The 14,145-nt window shown below is 38.9% G+C and overlaps 1 long non-coding RNA gene across 1 annotated transcript; it reads right to left on the bottom strand.

Annotated features, from left to right (window-relative positions):
* Positions 1–62: 62 nt before the first annotated feature.
* On the bottom strand, positions 63–7,678 carry LOC147166786 (uncharacterized). The gene is made up of 3 exons (XR_015096230.1): positions 7,546–7,678; positions 4,421–4,453; positions 63–129 (listed from the first exon to the last, which is right to left on the bottom strand). It is a non-coding gene; the product is annotated as an uncharacterized LOC147166786 (long non-coding RNA).
* Positions 7,679–14,145: the final 6,467 nt, after the last annotated feature.

The following is a 14,145-nucleotide window of genomic DNA, read 5'->3' on the forward strand; positions in this document are numbered from 1 at the left end:
AGAAAGAAAGAAAGAAAGAAAGAAAGAAAGAAAGAAAGAAAGAAATTATATACCATAGATGCTAACAGTATGTAGAACGTCTAGCTGCTGCTTCTTTCCTTTTCTTCGATGACATTTGCACAAAGCTTTCTGCTGGTACAGAGTAGGAAGGTAAATGTTAGAGGTGGAGGTTGCTGTTGGTATGTGCATTGGCCATAAGTACCCTTGTTTAATTCAAAGCATGAATTCCACTCGAAGTCGTGTCTGCACAAACCACCTCTTGTTAAAAACACAAGCACAAAGTGTGACTTTTTGTGTGCAACCACACTTCCGAAATCAATAAAGAAAACCTTTCATTTATGTTCTGGCTGGCCTCTTTACAGTCTTATTGATTTTTACACAAATGCAGATTTTATTATGCTACATGGTGCTCTGTGACTGAACCCCACTGTCAGTTTCTTAAATTTGGATATAACCTAAGGCCCTTTTTAATCAACATAAATGATTTAACACAGTCCTATGCGCCAACTCTCCTCTAAATCCAAAATTGATCATGTGGGCAGCACGTTTGCTTCACAGTGTAAAGGTTCTGCATTCCAAAAATGTGCATGATAAGTAAATTGTTTATTCTACAACCAGACATATGTAGACAAAGTAGAGGTGGTCTTCGGTTTACAATGTTGATACACAACTACTTGAGGTTGCAAACGGCACAATCACTTACACTGTACTAACTGTTGCATTCCAAGGTGGCCGTGACGTGACATTACGTTGACATCAGAAGGCACATCCAATAAGAAAGTACCTGATCTTTTATTTCACAGCAATAAAAGCAATAGACCAATCAGCGTGAAAAGCCTACCTCTTACTTCCTGGTGGGCTGCCATGTCAGCAACGTCCAGTTGTAAATTGCAGATGGGAACTTTCACCGGTTCTTTTATCTCGAATGCTCGCTATACTAATAATAACAACCAGGAGACTGCATGTTCTCGGTTGAACTATTTACTGGATGCCAGAAAGATCGAGTACACAGCTGTGGAGCCTTATCTGCTGAATGCGGAAGAAGGTCTGCTCCATTCAAAATGGTCTTTACTCTTATACTGACATGGCCGCCCACCCACTCAGCCTAGCCCATATGAAAATGTGTGAACTGATGGTCTTAGCTGGTTTCAACTGGATACGTGCACCAGAGTGCAGATAGATAGGAAGACGCTAAGCCAGGACAGGTCACAGCAACAACGGCCTAGCTCAAGTCATTCAAATCATTAGGAGGCCTAATCTAACACAAATATGGGCAAGCTTGCATCAGGGCGCTGTCGTCCTTGTGCGCTGACTTGCACACACCAAGAAAAACAAGTGCAGTGTGAAAAGGTCTTAAAGGTGTTATCAAACTTCACTTTTAGATGAAACTTACATTTGCTGAAGACAAATGCTTTGGCCTGTTGTGATATTATTTATATATGATTTGTCTTTTTTCCAGGTCACTTTAAGCCCACTGTAAATTTAATTCCATGAATGGCAAAGTTCTGATAGAAAGCGTGTGTGTTCTTTGGATCTGGTCGCGTCCTATCCCAAATTTCCATGATTCTTTATCTGTAAACTTTGTGGGTTTTGAACCTCTCTTTTGAGTATCTCGATTTCTAATTCAAACGCTTTCGTACTGAACCACCTCCATGATAGTTAGCAGGAGGTTCAGGATGAAGATTTTTTAATGGACATCAGTTCTAAAGTCCCTCCCACTCTCTTGCATCCTTTGTCTTCTCCACCATGTTTTGCTTTCAATTGCCGTCAAGCTCTGTTTGTTTCTGTAATTACGAGCCGTAAGCGTGCTTTCAAAAGTCCATTTTGAAAATGGCAAACGCACCAATGGTTTATTGATAACACATTACCCCCTGCTGCTGTACATGTACTCGGAGCTCCTTGAGCCTTTTCAGGTGGCCTGCCTTCACTGAAATGACAAAATGCTAAAATAATATTTTTCCGCCACAGACAGGACGGTAAAATTTTGGCAGCCCACTCCGTCTTTGTGTGGGTAAAAAAAACATTTAAAAACTATAAACATGATAGTCACTATACATTCAGTTGAATCTGAAGCAGTCAAGAGACATTTGATGGGCTTAATTTGCCTCAGTGGTATCCAGGGAGAGCTATAAATGTGATTCTGGTGATCCAAGAAGGCTTTCCAGGGTTCCATGATATTTCAAATTGACATGGGTGACCCTTCACATTTGCGAGTTGTCATCGCGCATCAATTGGCAAGGTGTACGGATTTAGATTTCCAATTAAGTTTTCAAATTATATGATTATTTTCTGCACTGTGCCAAAGCCTTTTTAGAAACGGCCTGCACTACTAATTTAGTTATTTGCTTCGATAATAGCATCAGTGGCTAACTTGCTTGTGCATTGAGAATATTAATGTATGCTGACTTGTCAACCCAATAACCTGCTTATCATGCACATCTTTCTCTGTATCTCTGTCCTCCGTTTGCAATTTCACCTTGTTACTGGCAAATGGACTGCTTTTTATATAGACAATAACTGCAAAAGTCCTTAATGGCGCAAATGCAGACGTGCCTGCAACATTGTGAAAGCCCCTCAGTAAAATGACACCAGTCACACGTACTATTTGGAGTACCTAATGGAAGATATGGATCTCCAACAACCACATGCATATACACGTGTGCACACAGAAAACAACACCACTCATTGAATGTGAATTATTGATTTGAACATGTTGGCTAGGAGAAGATGCAGACCGTCACTGTGGGGAAATCTTTGTGTGTGGCTTCGCTGTGCTTGAATGTTCACAAAAATTCGACACAAGCATAAGCAAGGGTGTGGCGACCTTTGGGAATGGTCCCACTATACCTTACACGTAAAGGTGTACTGTATTGAAAATAAAACGTGATACATCGATTGTGTAGAATTTGGTCGATGTGTAGATGAAATCAGTTGAAGCGCAGATTCTCAAAACTTAGAACATGACATCACCCAGAGGAAACAAAATGGTCAAATGAGACATGAGATCTCAAACATGTCTCATTTACTTCTCCTAGACAACAATGAGATTGGTGTGAGACCAAACTGAGACTAAGGTGTATTGCTCCTGTGTCTCGTCTTTTTCTCAGGAGCAATGCCATGCACTTAATCTCAAATTAGTCTCCTTTGGAGTTTTATGATATCTCAATAAGGTCTCACATATTTCTCAGTGTTTCTCAGCTCACCGCTTGTGTCTTGTCCAGGTCATTTCGTCAATTTGTTTGTACTATTAGTTCTATAGTTATACTATACAACGCTAATTTATATCTTATACAGCTTATATATATCTATATATAAATCATATTAATCTTTTATATCTTATATATTATACCATATATTACTTACATAATGTACAGTGCAAAAAAAAATGATTTTAAAGAACGTACAAAAGAAAGTTGAAAACACACACATTTGTTTCTGGAAAACAACAAAATGTGGATGGCTCTTCTGAATCAGAACTGCACTACTCGCAAAATACAGTTAAACCTAATTCAGAAAAAGGTAATCAATTATTAGCGATGTGATATAGTTTCACTTTCAACTTCTTCTGGAGGAGTGTTGTGTTTTTTTTTGTAATTGCATGCTCCTGGTTTGTTTGTTTTACACTACTACAAATACAATTGCTATTTGACAGTGTTAGTTTATGTTAATTTTGTTTTCAGGTCCATTCAATAGTTGACAGCTCAGTGGTCTTGTGGTAGAGTGTCCACCCTGAGACTGGGACGGGTCATACCAAAGACTATAAAAAGGGGACCCATTTGCCTCCCTGCTTAACACTCAGCATTAAGGTTTGAAATTGGGGGGTTAGATCATCAAATGATTCCCGAGCGCAATCCCTGATGCTCACCGCTCCCTCAGGGGATGGGTCAAATGCGGAGAAGGAATTTCGCCCCACTTAGTTGGGTGTGACAATCAGTGGTACTTTAACTTTCATTTTAACTTTAGTTTCTGCTCAAACAATCAGACATTGTATTTATTGTACTTAAATGTGCAAAGTATGTGCATGTCACTTACCGGTCAGAAGTTCTTTAAAGGTAAACAGCAGTCACCAATTTTTAAGTAAGTGAGTAAGTATATTATTTCCCTATGGTTTTACCTTTGATATTTTATAGCTTCATATACATTGTGGTCTTCTCTATTTGACGCAGACATTGCTGTTTGTGGTTATCTAGAATTTTCCTCAGTAGTTCCTACTATTAATGCCATAATATTTAGTTAGGTGCTGTCGAGACAATCTTTTTCCATTTGACCAGAGTTTCGCTTCAATTTAATAAAACAAATAGCAAATTAATTAATAATATCTAAGTTGGATCGCTGTTTCACAGTTATGCCACCAGGTGGCACGCCATGTTTCTAACCAGACACAGACACACACCGCGTAAGAAGAAGAATCTCGACTTACCAACAGACGTGCTTTTGAGTCCGTGGCTGTGAGCTGGAATCCAAAAGTGGCAGTGTTTCAGGTTGGTAAAATGTGCATTAAAATAAAACCAACAGAATGTGTATCACTCTGTCATTTTTCACTCCTGTAGCTTAGCATATGTGGTCTTTAGCGGTGGTTTGACTGAATAGATTATTCCGAATCATCCTAAACGTTGAAGCTAAGTTGCTAATCATCTATTGACCATTTGCACCGACGTCACGTGATCACGTGACTGCCCTATGACGGACGGCGGAAAGAAATGATTGTTGAATGGAAGTGGACGTGACACGGAACAACTTACTGACTTAGCGACTGTTATTTTACTAATTAAAAGTTATTATTGCCCATAGAGCCATGGAATCTACTACTTCAACCAAAGTTCGCCTGTCAGTCGAAGTTGCACATTTAGTCGGGACTCATCGAGCGCGATATTTACTTAAGTTGGAGATCGCTATTTTGTAAACAGCCCATAGTAAAAATACACGTTCAGCCATATTGCCTAGCCATAGATCAGACTTAATTGTTGGCGTGATTGAGTGGTACAGTGGTCGTTTCGCAACCCAGAGATTGTGGGTTCGATCCCATGCCATTGTGATCACGTCAAAGTATCATTGAGCAAGATACTGAACCCCCAGTTGCTCCTGCATCATTAGTAGGTGAATGAGTAGTCAAATGTTAAGTTCTTTGAGGGCCTTGTAAGGTGAAAAAGCACCATGATCACCTTCTTAAAATAATTGCCTAAGTGATTTTTTTTGCCTTTTTTTTTTGTTGCCTAAATCTCCTTATGATGCAAATGGTAAATGTTTTTGTTTCCTGAAAAATCTGAAAAAAATGACTTAGGCAATTATTTTAAGAAGGCGTCGATTTAGCATTTACAAGGACAAACACAATTTGTAAAAGTCATTTATGAACCCTTTTTTTTGTCTAAATTTCTGCTCTCATCCTGCCTAAATTTGGCATTGCTTCTCAACAGAACCCAATGTGTCACGTTGCTTCATTTACACTGATGTTTTGCTTGTTGAAATTTCCTCAAAATGTAACTGAATTGGTGTAATTCATAGAGATATCATATTACAATGTGAATTTTGTGATATCAGGAATTAAAGAGCTCTTACGGTTCTCAAATTTGTCTCACATAGAAGAGCAAGCTTTGAGCAATAAAATTTTCGTCTGGGCAGCTATGGGAAGTTGAACTACATCAAGGTCCTCGAGGGCCGGAATCCTGCAGGTCTTGGATATTTCCCTTCTTCAACACAGCTGATTCGTGATCAGCTCATCAGCAAGATCTGCATAAGGCTGATAATGATCCTGTTAATTGGAATCAGCTGCAGTTCGAGTAGGGAAATCTCTAAAACCTGCAGGACTCCGGCCCTTGAAGACCGCAGTTTGCCATCCCTGAACTACATCATCCTGTACAACTACAGCATTATTTGACTTAATAGGAATTCAGAGCATCCAAAGAGGGATTCTCTTAATCCATTAAAACTATAATTAAAAAGTGAGAATTGATTATTAATTTTCTTTATAATCCAGGAATTTTTTAATTATGTGAAAAGGCCATCTGTAAATCTACTATAGTAAACAGTGAAAAAGTCATTTCAATTGAAGCATGTGGTTAATTTCTATTCTTGAGTTGATAGCAGTTCATCGCGTACTTTGCAGCCTCCAGCTTTTTTAAACTGCAGGTTTGTTGTGATGATAATATTTGTAGTAACAGCAGTTTAAAAAAAAAAGAAAAAAGATTTTGCTATAGCTTACAAATAATTCGTTTATATAATGGGATGCTGCTCTATCTCACTAACATTTATACAAAACTCGCAATAAATAAATAAATACAACTTCTAAAACATTTCTGTATTGTATTGCATATCACTATTTTTTCAGAGAGACAAATTGGCTTATGGCCATCTTGCAAATGTAAATTTAATATCGCCTCTTAGTTTTGTTTTCATCTCCACTTACTCCTGAGGGAAATATTAGGTTTTAGTAGCTCAATAATGCAATATGCTCAATACATAGCGCTCGTCTCTACACTGAGCAAAAATTCTTCTTTGAAATTTTGGATCATCCCATAAAGACAGCTGCCAAATTATTCTACAAATTAGTTTCATGAGATACTGATGTAGTGAAGTGTTTTTGTTGACCATAACCCTCCAGGCATTATATCTGAGACACATGATTCCCCAGGATTGTCCACGGAACAACAGAAGCATGTGATATTTGTGTTGTACGTTTTTACATTCTACGTGACACCAGTCATTATCCATCACAATTTAATTCCTAGATGATAAAATGGGGATTCTTCACCTTTAATTTCATCATCCACTTCACGTCTCATTTTGCTCAAGTGTTTACTGCTGCCAAATGTCTGCATTTTATAGAGTTGAATCACTTCAACAGCCTATATGTTCGCCTATATGTGTGTATCAAAGTCCCACTTATAGGTGTTGAAGTGTCAAACCTTATTCAGAACTTTTTGAAGTGGTTACAAGATAGAAGCGAGCAGTAGATTGGGTTGTGCTAGAGCCTCAAATGTGAGCAAGGAGGAGAGAAACAGCTTGTCATCCTTCATGATCATAATCTCCTCGGCGCTTCTTACAGCACACCTCAATATCCAAGGCAACACCAGTCAGATTGTACCTTGTGACAAGTATAGATTGCGTTACAGCAGCTGGCAAATCCTCAACCCATGGATGCATTAGCATATCTCCTTCTAATTAGAATTATTTGCAGCCACTACAGGATTTGTCTTTATCATTCACTTTGCCGTAGAATGCAAATTCAGAGTTCAGTATATTCCTCCTTTTGTGTGCGGCAGAGGAAGAAAGATGTACAATGATGACGTGGTGTATTGTGGTATTAATTCAGTTTTCTTACAATAAACAAACACAGTTAATGCACACGGACGCTATCTGTGTTTGGACGAGATTACTTCCCCTTTCCCCTCTTTGTTTGCAACATTGTTGGGAACGATTTTACTGAAAGCCTTTTCTGTGCTAGCATGATACATTCCCAGCTAACACTCCTTAACCGGCTACATAGTAGTTAGCTACTACTTAGATTGTGTCTCGTGGTCAAAGTCAGAATAATTCTAGAGAACTCACCTCAACTTCCTGCCATTCTTCTTCGGTGAAGACACCAAGGTTTTGGCTTTTTGGCTCAAAACGACTTGATCCAGATTGTCTTTAAGGCAATCAAGTTTTTCCCTGCTACGCTCACTGTGCTAGCTAAACTGTGTTTGTGGCAAGGAGCATAGGACTGATGATCAAAGAAGGCTTATTTCTAGGGTTGGGAAGGTTACTTTTAAAATGTAATCCGTTACAGTTACAAGTTACCTGCTAAAAAAATGTAGTTAGTAACGTAATCCAAGTACCATAATAATAAAGTAATGTAACTGGATTACTTTTGGATTACTCCAATATTGAGTATGCTCCTGAAGACAAAATAAAAATAAATATCACCACAATATATATTCTATACAATGTGCCCCTGCTATATGCGGGTGATAGGGACCCGGGCAGCCTACAAATAGCAAAAATCCTTGTGTAATTAAAAAGCATGTAGGCTATTGATTGATTGAAGGCTGTTTTTGAACTGTCACTGAAAGCAACCACAGCTCACAGATAGATAGATAGATAGTTAGATAGATAGATAGATAGATAGATAGATAGATAGATAGATAGATAGATAGATAGATAGATAGATAGATAGATAGATAGATAGATAGATAGATAGATAGATAGATAGATAGATAGAATGAAGATGATGATGCGTGACATCAACTGCAAAACTAACTTTTATCCCAGTCACAAGTTTAGCCGTGTATATGTTGTGCATGATGTTTAAATAGTGAATTGGTGGGAGGAAGATTTGTTTGGAAGGTGTAACTCACATTATGGTTGTAAACTAGCGGGCTAGCTAGCAAAAAGCTACAGCGCGTAGCATGCCGCTGGACTCTTAGCTCAAACGTTCAATCTGAGTAAATTCCAGTGAATACCAGTTGCCATTTCCTCCTCCCGTCCGTGAAGCTTTTTTAAACTGCCCGCGGGTGGAGGACTCGACGAGTCAGTTCGTTCCTTCCCACCTCCCCGACATGTACCAACGGTCCCACTCGCGCGGGCGTGCACGCACTCTCTCTCGCTCTGTTACTCTGTCCCTCTCCCTCTCTCGCTCTGTCCTTCTCTCTCTCTCCGTCTCTGTCTGTCTCTCTGTCTCTCTCTCTCTCTATGTCTCTCTCTCTGTCTCTCTCTCTCACCCTCTTTCACACTCTCTCTCATCGTAGAAATTGTAATCCCTCAAAGTAATCCCTATTTTTAATAAATGTACCTGTAATCTGATTACATGTTTTTTTCCTGTAACTGTAAAAAGAATACAGTTAAAAAAAATTGTAATCTGATTATTTAATGGTGGTACATGTATTCCGTTACTCCTCAAGCCTGCTTATTTCACAGGCAATAATTGACAATTACGAACATACGGGCATTTCTGACACATACAGTATTTCCGCAATCTAAATGCTTCATTTATACGGTGTAAACAAACACTTTATTGCTTTTGCCTGTGACTAGCAGGCAAACCAGGCAGAGTTTTATAGTAGTCAAATTACATTTTATTACATTTTGAAATCAAAATAATTCTCACAAATCAAATTACGATCCAAAGTCCAATGCTTTTCAATGAGCAGAGAGCTTCCTTTAATTGAGATCAGACTATGAAACAATATATTAAAAATTACAATTAAATACTAGAGTTTGAATTTAAATGTTTTTTTGTTATTCTTATGTTGAACAGTCTGTCTTTTAGAATATTTGTGAAATAAATGCAATGCCTAATATGGACACCAAACAGCTGGAAATAACCTCCGCATGTCCCGAATAAGTGTGTGAAAACTTGCTTTTTAAACTTTTTATTTTATTTTTTTATGTCAGGCTATTGTTTCAGTGGCAAACGGGATACCTCAAATGTATTAATCTCACTCTAACCATCTCACAATCAGTGGTACTTTAACTTTAACCAGCCAGCCTCACCACGTCCCTGCCTCCCACACACATTTAAAGCAAAATTGTTTGCGGAGGAAGCATTTTATCACCAAGCTGCTGAAATACACTTGTCAATTAATTTCGCGGTGAGGTGCATAACATCGGTAAACACAAATACAACCCATTCCCACGTACACAACCGACAGCAACAGTATTCTTAGCTAATGCTAATCTGCGCTTACTTTGCACCTTTGCTTTCCTTCTGGCATTGACATGATAGTGCTTTGGCTGCTGTGTTTTCTTTTATTCTAGATCTTTTTTTTTGTCAATCTTTGTCTTGTACTGTACATTCTTTTAACAGTTTTAATGATCTGTATTTTAAGTATGTGCTTTAGTTCTTCGTTTTTGAATGCTTTCATGGAGGGTTTTTTGATAACACGTTTTTTTCCAGACAGATTCGAGAACTCAACTCTTTAGTACTCTCTAATAACGATATGAAGTGCCAAAACCACTAGTACTTTTGAACCACTAGTACTTTTGATACTAAAAAAATAAAAATAAAAAGATAGATCATTTTAAAGAAATACTAACATATCCCAATATAGCAAATTTCCCTAAAATTGCATTCAATAATAGCAATTTTCTATTGTCATGTTCCATTTGTTACTAAAAGCCTTTTTTTGGGGGGTATAGAACACATGATAAAATGAATTGGAAAAAATACAAAACAAATAATCTAGTGGCCAAAAATATTCCCAATCGAAATATGTGGTTGTACAATTTATTTTTAAAAGGAATCCACTGAAGTGACAGTACCTGGCTCACTCATCCCTTCTTGCATGTTGTACTTTTAATCATGTAAAGCACATTGATTTACATTTTGTACTGAATGAAATGTGCTGAGTTATATTAATTAGCCTAACTGGTCTGTAGCAGAAGTTGCATGGCTTGCTCATGTAGTTTCACAAATAGGCAAATTACTAAATATTGACACTTGATGGGTGAGCAAACACTCCAGAACGATAACTACCGTACTTCATTTGGATACACGCATTAAACACTAAGTTTCCCATAATATTTCCCCTTTATGTTTGAAGATTCTCAACACATTTATATTACTTTATGACATTTTCATTTAATTTATTAACTGTTGTATTTATGACTAAATCAAAATACCAATAAAAGGTATTGGATGGCCCACAGAGAGAGATTGGTTTGTGTGGTTGATGGGTTCACACTGACCGTTTTCTAAGTGTTACAAATTCAAATTCGAAGTCTGATGGCACAGATTTACTTCCATAGTTTTCAATCAGGTTCATATTGTCTAATAGAAAGTTGGTATTTATCCTCTAACTGCAACAAATAATTCAACAATAATTATTGTTCTTCTGACAATAAACCAAAGCATTTATAGAGGTATATAATTTAAAGGCTATATTCTCTACAAGTCTTGATTCTCACACATACTGCTGGTAGCTTTTGATAATGAAGAAGCGTTGAAATAATGGCAAAAAGTAAAATTTTATGTATATAGCACTTTTAAATTGCCATAATTGCTGCACAAAAATGAGACAGAGGCGCAAAGAGAGCAATCAAATCATTATGGTTTATTGGGAGAAAATTTGTGAATCCAGCTCCAAGGACAGCATGAGTGATTGTCTACACATGGGCCGCGATGTTTTACTTGTGTGCTGAGTTTGGAGAGCATATTCCATCTTAAACCTCCTCTTTATTATCTGAGCTCTTTTTCCTGCACAGGGTCATGTACCTTTCAAAACATTTCCTTAAAAGAAGCATCTAAAGAGTGGTTTGCAAAAATACTGCACAACAGTGGACCTTTTTAGTTCCAGACAACTTCTGCTGGGCTGTAGTGCAAGTGAAAGGCGGTTTTAGCCTTGCATTGACCTTCGGGCATGAATAGGGATTAGTCTGTATGGATTCTGGAACGATATAAAGCAGATATGTCGAGGCAGGGCATTTCTAGCGCATGTCTCAGGCAGCACATCATCTTAGCGCTTGCGCTTGTTTTCAGCGTGCACGATGGAAAAGTAAACCGGTAATAGCTGAGGTTATTTCAGGTAAAGCCCTATTCATTTTTTTCCTTGATCTAAATCTCTCCCTCGGATAATCTATCCATCCTACAGCTGAACAGGAGCACTCAGATTGTGCAAAATGATAAAACTCAAGGGAGGAGAGTTTCAGAGTGAGAAATGAAGGGGCAAGAGGTGAGCTGAAGACTTGATAGATTCAATTTTATGGCCAAGAGGAATTTGAAAACCCATCACATATGGGCTAGAGATCATTGCAAACCAGCCTTCTCCACCTTTTCCCCCTCTTGATTCGAATAAGTAGCAGGGAATATGAGACACAACCCCATCCCCTTTCTAAAAGACACCAGTGCATTGCCAAGATTTGGATCATAAGACATACTGCCCAATTGGATCTTCCTATTGCTGATATTCACTTTTACCACTAATCTGCATGTGTTGTAAGAAGAGAGATGGAAAAAACAAGCTTCAGACATCAATTTCATTTTAATTTGCTGTGATCTCTTGCATACTAGCTGCAATAATTGGACCACCAGAGCTCTAGTTGCATGTTGCATGTATTGTAGGTTGACAAGACATTGTGTTTTGACAAGACAGTCCTCAATAACTACGACCACATAGGTCGTTTTGAAAAAGTGCCAAATTACGACCAAGTGTTACATATTTTAGTTTAGCAACCTCTATTGGCCATGTTAAATAGCGCAAAAATACAAAAGCGAGACTTGAACCCGGTCCGCCTGGTTGGAAGATGAGTGTTTATCTGAGTGAGCTATTGTTTTAGTGTTGACTACATGTTTTATTAGTGTTGACTACATGTTTTCTAACGGTCTACAACTTCACTGTGCCTTTTCCTAATCTCAACCATTAAGCCCCGTTTCCACTTCAGGACGTTCGGATATAAGGAGGGACTTACACAAGAACCGTCCTCTCAGCCGGCCCGCTTGTCGCTGTGTCTCCACTGCGGAGTACGACCCATTTCACGACGTTATCAGTTTCGATCGACACGTAAACGGCGTGCCACGTGGTTTCTCCGGTGACGTCACCCAAGCACGGCGCGGCGAAAATCGCAACAACGAGAAAAGAGGAAACTTTAGGTGGTTGCTGTTTTTCTCTGCTTTTTATTTTTGTGTACTTGCCATGGGTGGATGTGGACGGTTTGAGTGAGCGGAGACAGCGTTTCGATGAATAATTTGAAAAGGCTGACTCGCAAGTCACGAGTTTCGATCAACACGTAATCGCCGTGCGACGATTTCCGTGACGTCCCCCAAGCACGCGGTTGCCTTTTTTCCTACTTTTTATTTTTGTGTACTTGGCGTGGATGGACAGTTTGAGTGAGAGAAGACGGTGCATAGATGAAGAATTTGAAAAGGGTTAGATATATTTATATTATATTTAGATATTGTAAGATTAAAGATTAAAAAATATATGCACATTTCATATTGTGTTTATGCGTCGGGTTCAAACAATTAACTTTTAATTTTACTGTGTTGCAGAGTATTCTGTGACGCACGCGATGTGCTTCTCCCATTGTTTGGGTTCACAAAAGAAGTGATGAATGGTGGAAAGTTGTGGTTCTGACTTTCTCTGATGATCAGTGGCTTGCAGAACTTCAGGATGTCACGGAAAACCTTTAGGTACTTGTGTGAATGTGTGCAACCTGCGATGGAAAAGCAGGACACAAATTTTTGCCTCTGCGTGCCACTCCAGCAAAGGGTTGCAATCGCAGTGTGGAAGCTGGCAACAAATGAAGACTACAGAAGCATATCCCACTTGTTTGGTGTCAGCCGATCAACTACTTGCAAGTGTTTGAAGGACTTTTGTTCAGCTGTAGAAAATATACTTTGGCCTTTAGTTCTCCAGTTTCTAGATACAGCCACACTGCAGGAAATGGCAAACTATTTTGAAAATAGATGGGGATTGCCACAATGTATCTGTGCAATAGATGGATCGCATATCCCCATCTTAGCATCACACGAGTACCACACACAACATTTTAACCGAAAAGGCTGGTATTCCATTGTCCTGCAGGCTGTTGTGGATGGCAAAGGACTCTTATTGGAATGTTTTTGCTGGGCTTCCTGGCAGCATGCATTATGCCAGAGTTCTGCGCAGGTCTGGACTTGGGAATATGCTGGACACTGACGGCAAATTCCCGGGATCAACACGTGTCGTTGAGGGACATGACATGGGCTACTACATATTGGGTGATGCTGCATATCCGCAGACCAACTGGCTCATGAAACCCTTCATGGACAATGGTCGCATCACCGAAGAACAGACAAACTACAATTACAGAATAAGCAGAGCTAGAGTGGTGGTGGAAAATGCTTTTGGGCGGCTAAAGGGCAGATGGCGCTGTCTGAAAATAAATTACTCTAACACTGATTTGGTCAAATCGATGGTGATCACATGCTGTGTGCTCCACAACCTGTGTGAAAGCCATGGTGAGGATTTCTGACAGGAATGGACAAATCCTGTTCACCTAAACCAGCCAGATGCACAGCTTAATGGTGGGGTTGATACAGGTGGTGCGGTTTGTGCTGCTATAATGCGCTACCTAAAAAAACGTTAGCGTTCTACAGTGTCACTAGTGTAGTCTACTTTTAAGATAACAATAACATTTTTACATGTGTGACTTGATTGCTGTAAGTACTTTAACTTGGAAACACATGCAGGA

Source organism: Leptonotus elevatus, chromosome 10 (assembly GCF_054856555.1).
Source record: "Leptonotus elevatus isolate MCC_2025b chromosome 10, RoL_Lele_1.0, whole genome shotgun sequence".
Taxonomy (NCBI): Eukaryota; Metazoa; Chordata; class Actinopteri; order Syngnathiformes; family Syngnathidae; genus Leptonotus; species Leptonotus elevatus.